The 8705-nt window shown below is 30.5% G+C and overlaps 1 long non-coding RNA gene across 4 annotated transcripts; it reads left to right on the top strand.

The window, feature by feature from the left end:
- Positions 1-3409: 3409 nt before the first annotated feature.
- LOC107961851 (uncharacterized) lies at positions 3410-7358 on the top strand. 4 transcript variants are annotated; one of them, XR_005928609.1, is made up of 8 exons: positions 3435-3764; positions 4227-4333; positions 4813-4961; positions 5635-5792; positions 5884-5949; positions 6054-6107; positions 6288-6470; positions 7205-7358. It is a non-coding gene; the product is annotated as an uncharacterized lncRNA (long non-coding RNA). The 4 variants fall into 4 exon arrangements; XR_005928608.1 differs by having other exon boundaries at positions 6288-7358; XR_005928611.1 differs by having other exon boundaries at positions 3410-3764; positions 6054-7358.
- Positions 7359-8705: the final 1347 nt, after the last annotated feature.

Genomic DNA, 8705 nt, shown 5'->3' with positions numbered 1-8705 from the left:
GTTTGCGACGATATGCTGACGAGATCCACACACGAACCGCCTACAATTGGATTACTAACACGTTAATCTAACTATTCAAATACAAACTACATATTAACCCCTTATAATATTCGGCCAACCACACCTACAGATCATAGTAAGCTTATAAGAAAACAATAAGCAACTCATTAACAAATTTTTGTCAATGTTTACCACATAATCATAATTTCACTGCAAGCTGTCTTCCTGAGCAATAGTCACTAAATCATTTATAACTGGAGCTACGAAACTCCAAATAAAGTTCCGTTAATTTTCCTTGAAAATAGACTCATATATCTTCTATCCATAAAATTTTCAGAATTTTTGGTTTAGCCAATCAATACCAGATTTTTCTCAAAGTTTCCCATGTTTCACTGTTTGACTAATCTGACCACTCTTCATTACGAATCAAATTTCTCATTGTACAGAATTCAAAATATGTTCTTGTTTATTTCATTAGAAACTAGACTCAATAAGCTTTAATTGCATAATTTATTCAGCTTCTAATTCATCTCCCACAATTTATGGTGATTTTCCAAATTCACGTTACTGCTGTTGTCCCAAGCAGATTTATTACCAAATCACTCTTTCATACACCTATCTTGCAATGCATGTTATTTAAACATGTATATCACCAATCAATCATCACATATCTATGATTTTTTACTTAAGCATAATCTCCATTTCATCATTTTAAAGCACAACATGTTAGCCGATTTTTCCCTTTAGCATCTAAGGCACATGCATGCTCATTTGTTTGGCTCAACTTCACATATCTTCCATTTTTCATCAAAAGAACATGAAACAACAACCATTTTCTTCATTTTAATTCATGACCAAATGCTCACAACACAACCAAAAATCAAAATATACTTCAAGAGTTAAGGTAGAATCAAGAAGAACTCATGAACCTCAAATAGAAGCAAGGTACCAAGAACTTACCTTCAATTTTCCTCCTCCTAATGACCGAATACTCAAGAGCTTTCTCCTCTCCTTTCTCTTCTCTAACTTTCAGCTATGATGAACAAAGATGGACAAAATCCTTTCTCTTCTCTAACTTTCAGCTATGATGAACAAAGATGGACAAAACTTTGTTCTTTTCACCCCTTTTTCTTTTAATAAAACTTCATATTTCATCCATTTAATTCTTTAATACAAAAGATATGAAATTCTTATCATGAAACACTTACCTAACCCATTATCATGAAACATTTACCTAACCCATTATCATGGAACATTCACCTAACCTATTATCAATTTGTATCAATTTGTACCATAAATTATGGATATCAAGTGCACATTTTGTCTACAACAACTTGATGACTGGCCACTTCATGTAAAATGGGAGGTTTGTCATGCAAATCCTCCTATTTTGCACTCCTATTTATTTGGCCACTTCAATTTAGCCTATAGCATTTTCAAACATTTTCACATAGGTCCTATTTCATAATTTCACTCCCTTTTTCTTATGGAACAAAAATTAACTAAAATTACCGGGTTCTATCTTAAGCTTGGGCCTTCTAGAGGCCCACTAACATAATTAAACCTATGCCAACATTCACAGGATTCCCGAAAATTGGGGCGTTACAATGTGTCCCTTTGTTCGATTGTTACACAGTCTAGGCTATATCACACGGCTTGGCCACATGGCCGTGTAACCGTTGTCACTACAAGAAAATAGGGCTTTAGCGGCATTTTATTAAAAAACACCGTAAAAATTGTAAAACACAGAGCAATAGCGGCGTTTTAACAAAAATGCCGCTAAAAACAGAGCAATAATGACGTTTTAGTAAAAAACGCGCTAAAAATAGAGCATTAGTGGCGCTTTTGGTAAAACGCCGCTAAAAACCAGAGCATTAGTGGCGCTTTTCGTAAAACGCCGCTAAAAACAAGAGTATTAGCGGCGTTTTTGGTAAAACGTAGCTAAAAACCAAAGCATTAGCAGCGTTTTACTAAAAGTCATATAACCCCTAAACCCCAAAAAATCATAAACACTAATCTATAACCCCTAAAACAATAATTATTAAAATTTATGGTTATACAATATATTAATATTTTCTTATATAATCGTAAAAGAGATAGTATTGAAATTAAAATATTGAATTAATTATCATTATAGTTTAAGGTTTATGGTTTAAGATATATGGTTTAGGGTTTAAGGTTTATGAGTTAACTATGGTTTAAGATATATGGTTTAGGGTTTAAGGTTTAAAGTTTAAGAGTTAACTAGTATTTGAAGGTTTATGATGAATTATGGGTTTAGGAAATATGATTTAGGATTTAAGGGTTAGGGTTGGAGTTTAAGGTGTAAGGGTTTGGGGTTAAGGGTTAAAGGTTTAGGGTTTAGGGTTTAGTGTTTATGGGATAGGGGTTAAGAGGTTTAGGGTTTAAATTAATTAGTATTTTTTAATTTATATATTAAACGATTTCTTATATAATTGTAAAAGAGATAATATTAATTTGAATATATTCAACTTATGATTATAGTTTAAATTATTTAAGAGATAATAGATAAACTTTATATATATTAAATGGTTTAAGATTTAATCTAAAAATATTTTGATATATTAAAAATAATTCAATTCAAATTAATTCCTCTACACTTAATTTATTTAAGTGAAATTTAAACTTAAAATTTAGTCCTTATATTTTAATTTGATTAGTACTTTTAGTCCCTGTATTTTTCAAATCGATCAATTTTATCTTTTGTACTTTTCAAATTTAAAATTTTAGTCATGATCACTCAAATGATAGCAATTATATATGTTTGGTTAAATTATACTATTAGTCTTGGTATTGTGTGTAAAGCTGTAGGTTGAGTTCATGTTATTCAATTAGATCATTCTTGGTCCCTATACTTTTCGAATTTTAAAATTTTAATTTTGACACAAATGACAACCGTTAAATCCATAACTGGCTTTTTGTGAGTAATATGTTTGTTACATTAAATTTTAGAAATAGCAAAACTTAATAAATTTAATAGCTACCATTTAATTAATACTACAATTTCAAAATTCGAAAATTACTGACTGAATTACTAAAAATAACAAAATTAAAGTAAAATGACTAAATCCACAACTTACATATAATTTAATGACTGATAGAAAAAAAAATAATTAAAAATATTTAACTTGTTTATATTTAAAAAATTAATAAATATCAAATGAAAATAACATGTACACATTTATAAAAAAATTTAAAACAATATTATTAGGTTTAAGTAAATTTACGTTTTTTTAAAAAAATTAGAGATTTAAGAGATTAGCGGACTTTTTTTAAAAAACGCCATTAAAAAAAATAATTTAACGGTATCATTTTAATTGAAAATTTAGAGGATTAGTTAAAAAAACGCCACAAAAAGTATGTAATTGTGGCGCTGTTTATAAAAAACGCCACAAAAATTCATTTCCTCTTTAAAAAGGCGCCTTTTATCGCAAATTTTCCCAAAATTTCCCGCACTAAAACCCTTAATTTTTTCCCCTAAAATCAGTATCCTCCAAACACCCCCAATCTCACCCCTCTGTTGCCCTTTTCAATAAAGAAACTCTCCAACAGCAGCGTCTCCAAGCTCTTATCGAAGGTGCCCACGATTACTCTGGCTCCGTTGTACTTGGATGGGGCGATTGGTATTACACGGGTGAAGAGGATAAAGGGAAAAGGAAGTTGAAAACTGTCTGCAGTTGCGAAGTAATTCCTTGTGGAAAGAAGGAATTTATTGCAGAACTTCATTCAGTATTCTATACACAGTAAGTTAGGTTTTATGTGTTTGTTATTTTTATTAATTAGCACTAGCAATTAGTGGATTTTTTGTTTCTTGGTGTTGTTGTTGTTGCCATAACAGTTTGCTACTTTCATTTTTTGTCTATTTATCTGTGTATTTATCACTCAGCAAAGCACTAATATTGACTTTTGGCTGTCTATTTATCTGTCTTAGTTTCCCCCTTTTTTCTATTTTCATTTTCTCTCTTTCCTTCTAAATTCCGAATCATTCTTTAATTCCCTAAAGGTAAAGAAAAAGATTACCCCTTCCTTAAGGAAATAAAATCAAAGGAAAAAAAACCCACCTTTTTCCTGTACAAAACAATTAATGTCCATAGTCAAATAATAGTAATTTGTTTTGTTATTTTCTATGAAAGAGCAATGGAAAATATTTCTGGGTTTTGTCTTTTATAGGTATATATGTGTGTTTCTTTCTTTTGATGGTGCAGGATCTTCAAAATCTGAAAGAAGAAATTCAATCCAAAAAAAGAAAAAGAACCCCAAAAGATGAGGATTAATGGGAGTTGGGAGTTGATTTTTTATTAATTTTTTCAAGGTAAATTCTTTGTTTTTGTTCTTTATTTTTCTCTGTGATTATTTTATTTCTTCTAAGTGTTTGTTTAAATGCCTGAGTGTAGACTTTAACCCTATTATTAAAAAAGAATTTATTTTGATTCGTTGGGTTTAATTTAACCCAAAGTTTCTCTTCTAATGTTCTGTAAATTTACTTTCATTGGATTTATTTCCATTATAACTTGTGAATTTGTCAATGGCTGCATATATATATATATATACACAATTTGATAATTAAGTCAATAAATGTTTGCTTTTTTATTTTGTTTTTTTGTTAATACTTATGAATATTGATGCATATGATCTCTATGTGACCAGTTCTCATACTTTTTTATTGTCATTAATCAATGTTTTTTTATGAGGGCTTTTGTGTTTTTTTTATTTATTAAATTTTTATGTTTCAATTATGAACTTTGAGTTTAAAGGAGCAAATTTTTATTGTTAAGTGATATTGTTATATAGTAAAAAAAAGATGAATTCACAAAATCAAGTGGAGTCAACTCTCAAGGAAATACTCGAAGTGGTCAAGCCGTTGCATGAAGACTGGGTTACTCGGTTTAAGATCATCAATGAACTGCGTGAAGTCGTTCAATCTATCGAAAATTTAAGAGGTAAAACTTGATGTTACTTTATTTTGATTGTTCCATGGGAAATGCTAATAGTGAAAATAGTTTTCCATTTTTTGCCTATCATATCTTATCTAAATCGAGATTTTTCACCCCTTTTTATACCGAAAATTTATCATAGAGCTATGTAGAGGTGTATGCCATTTCTTGTGAATTTAATTGAATTATGGGTTCTTTCTTCTTTCTTTCTTGTTTTTGCTTGTGAATTTCATTTTGGCTGCTGGTAATATTATGTTTCAATGCCTGGAATTGGTTAAAAGCTGTCAGTATTGCTACTCCCTTGTTGTTAGAATATTGGTACAATATAGTATGGTGGCGTTTTCTCTGGGAAATTTCATTGATGAAATTGATGCTTTAGCAACTAGGTATGATAGTCTTGTTGCTACTCCTATCCCTTCTTTTTTTAATGCAAGAACTTGTTGAAACCACACCATTTGTTGCTTTTTGTTACTGATTAGTTATATGATTTGGTATGTAAAATTCGTAAAGCTGATAAATATATTTCTTTGTCTGAGTGCTCTGAAAGTTCGAAACTAGTAAACTCGAGATTGGTGATTTAAATGAAAATATTCTTGATTGTTAATGTTTCTTACTCTGTATTTCATTGTCTTGGTTTTCTATATTGTGATAGTTTACTGTTCTTAAAATGTCTTTGCAGCTTCCGTGGTGGGCTCTTATCCTGCTTTGTCTTTCAAAGCGAGTTCACTCAATATTTGTGCTTCGTCTGTTTAATGGCTGTTTCGCAATGACACTCCTCCATGCTGCAATGGGATCTATTCTTTTTGGATGGTGGCATTTGGGGTTGATTATTTTTAGGTACTATGCTTATTTTATCAGTAGCTTTTTCCCCTTCTAAGAAGGAGAAGAAAAGAAGTGGATCCTACTTTGCCTCTTTTTTTATGTGTAGTGCTGCCCTATCGATAAAGATGAATGTCCTACTCTATGCTCCATCTCTTTTATACTCATGCTAAAGGTGCATTAACTTCTACTTGATTACATTTTTCTAGTAATTGGCAACTAGGTTAGATAGTATACTTAAACAGTTCTGTCTTTCTTTGTTATCACTTCTTATAACAGGCTATGAGTATCAGTGGGGTAATATAAGCTTTAGCTGGTGCGGCACTTGTGCAGGTGTGTCAACTATTCCTCTTTGGCCCTTGAGGACTTATTATTAGCATTAAGAATTTCCTGTTAATCGAGATTTCTATTTCTATTTCCCTTCCTTGCTTTATAGATTACATTCTTTTCCTCTCTTAACACGGGAAGTAAATATAAATCTCCATGCATCTTAACTTATTTCAATGTGGTTAGGTGAGTTGGACTACTACACTTAATGTTTGTAGCAGGGGGCATTGCCTGCCAGTGTGTTGATTCTTTTCTACATACTCAGTAAAGGGTTCTGCAGATTGTGCTGGGGCCGCCATTTTTATTATCATTTCTAGTTGAATATATATCACGAGCCTTTAATCTTGGATGTGTCTTCATCCACTTCTGGTAATTTTATAGTATTGAAAATGCTCCCCCTTCCCCTTAGTTGCCTGTTACTAACATATTGACAGGATTAATCAGCGCCATTTCTCTGAATGGTGGTAAATAAAAATATTGTTTATGTAATTTTTCTTTTATTATTGATATTTCAAGTAATATTAGCTTGATAGCCCCATCAGCTTGGTTACATATTAGGTTTTCTTTTGTGCATAGGACTATATATTGTATTGCTAGATCAAAACATGACCTAAAGAATTCCGAACTTGAGAAATTTTTTCTTTATAAATCATTTTGATAAGAAATTATTTCTTTGATCTCCTTAAGGATTGTGTGCCCTTTTGCTGTCAATGAACTTAAATTTTAAAACTCATGCAAAAGCACTCCATGATGCATATGCATTATAATGTTTGTTCTGTTACTGCTTTTGAGGGTATTAAACATATTTGGAGTAGTTCGATTCTTAATATAAACTTGCCTCTGAAAAATATAGCTTTTCATACAAAGAGCTGTATAGATTTTAGGGGTCAGGAGTACTGTTCTTTAGTTACTTTTTGAAGGGATAAAGGTTCAAGATGACATTTCCTAGCAGGTGCTTATATGCATGAGCATGCTTGTCATTTTGTATGTTAGAGTGGTCTGCACTTTGCACTTCATTGGTTTTCAGACAACTTTTTCTGTATTTTACTTGCACAACGATGGGTGTTGTTGAGTTCTAACTTTGATATTTATCCTTTGGCTAGGTCTTTCAACTTCAAGTTTGTTCCCGAACCTTTCAATTTTCAATGTTGTTTAGGTTCGCAAACAAGATGCTGTATTTGGACTTGTTGTTAGTAAAAGACTTGCTGTATTTTATTTATATCTTTATATTTAATCTAATTTTTATTATTTATTTTAGTTTTGATTCTATATTTTTATTTTATTTTAATATTTAATAACTTGAGTTCTAACTTTTGAATTTTAATTGTGTTATTAATTTATTATTTTAAATTCTAAATTTGAATTCATCAAATTTTATATTTAGTTTTAAAGTTAAAATTTTCATAGAAAATTTAATTTGATAATGAATTTTAATAGAAAATTTTTATATTTATATCATGGATATTATTCTCCTCAATATTTTGATAATGAATTTTAATTTTTCATGACATTTATAATATATTTTTTTAATTTCACGGCTTTTAGCGGCGTCTGTGGGAAAAACGCCGCTAAAGGTCACGGCTTTTAGCGGCGTCTGTGGGAAAAGCGCCGCTAAAGGCCACGGCCTTTAGCGGCGTTTGTGATAAAAGCGCCGTTAAAGGCCTAAAAAAATGTCGCTAAAAGTCAGTTTTGCTGTAGTGTGTTTTCAAATTTTGCAACTTTTTCCCAAATTTTTTGATTTGTTTCAAATCAGTCTTGAATTACTTCTAAACTTTTTTTAAGGCCTTGAAAGCTCAATTTAGGGCCCAAATGCATATGTTTGATAGGTTTTTAATGAGATTTATTTATTAATGTTAAATGATTTTATTGAAATGTTATGATGTTAAATGTTATTCTGATTGTTCAACAATACTCCATAACCCCAATCCGGCAACGGAGACGGGCTAAGGGTGTTACAATAATTGCCAAAAAGGCTTGGGATATCCTTAAGACTACTCATCAAGGTATTGATCAAATATGCAAATGTTGACCACAAAGTTTGAGACATTGGTAATGCATGATGATAAAAGAATTGGAAATTTTTGAGCTAAACTTTATGACATGTTTATGTTGGAAAATCCAGTTTAGAAAACAATGCTTTTAGGCACGCTGGAATTTTAAAATTTTTCTTTAAAATCTAGCCATTATGATATTTATAGTAATAAATATTAATCCCAACTTTCTACCAAATGACCTTCTCTACTATTCTTGAACCACAAACTGTTTTCAGTGTGGGCTCAAAGTGTCACAAACTAATTGCATAGAATGAAAAACTGTATTAACTTTTAGTAGGAAAATTAGTTCTCTCTATAATTGAAATTACGTGTTTTACCTAGAAAATGGAATTTATTTTGTAAAATAAGTTACCGCTATTTTTAGACATTTAAATAACGGTGTCGAATAATGCATGTATATTTTTTAACATATAGTTCATATTTATAGCCAATATTTGCTTTTATTTTTCTTTACATGCAAAAACTATTGATGACAATATACAAAGACAATAATGCTTCCAATGGATATTTTATTAAACCAATTTGTGTGAAAAATTACAAGTACATTTAG

The sequence above is a fragment of the Gossypium hirsutum genome, chromosome A06, assembly GCF_007990345.1.
Source record: "Gossypium hirsutum isolate 1008001.06 chromosome A06, Gossypium_hirsutum_v2.1, whole genome shotgun sequence".
Taxonomy (NCBI): Eukaryota; Viridiplantae; Streptophyta; class Magnoliopsida; order Malvales; family Malvaceae; genus Gossypium; species Gossypium hirsutum.
Note: the sequence above shows the minus strand (reverse complement) of the source record. Positions and strands in the feature narration are given on the sequence as shown.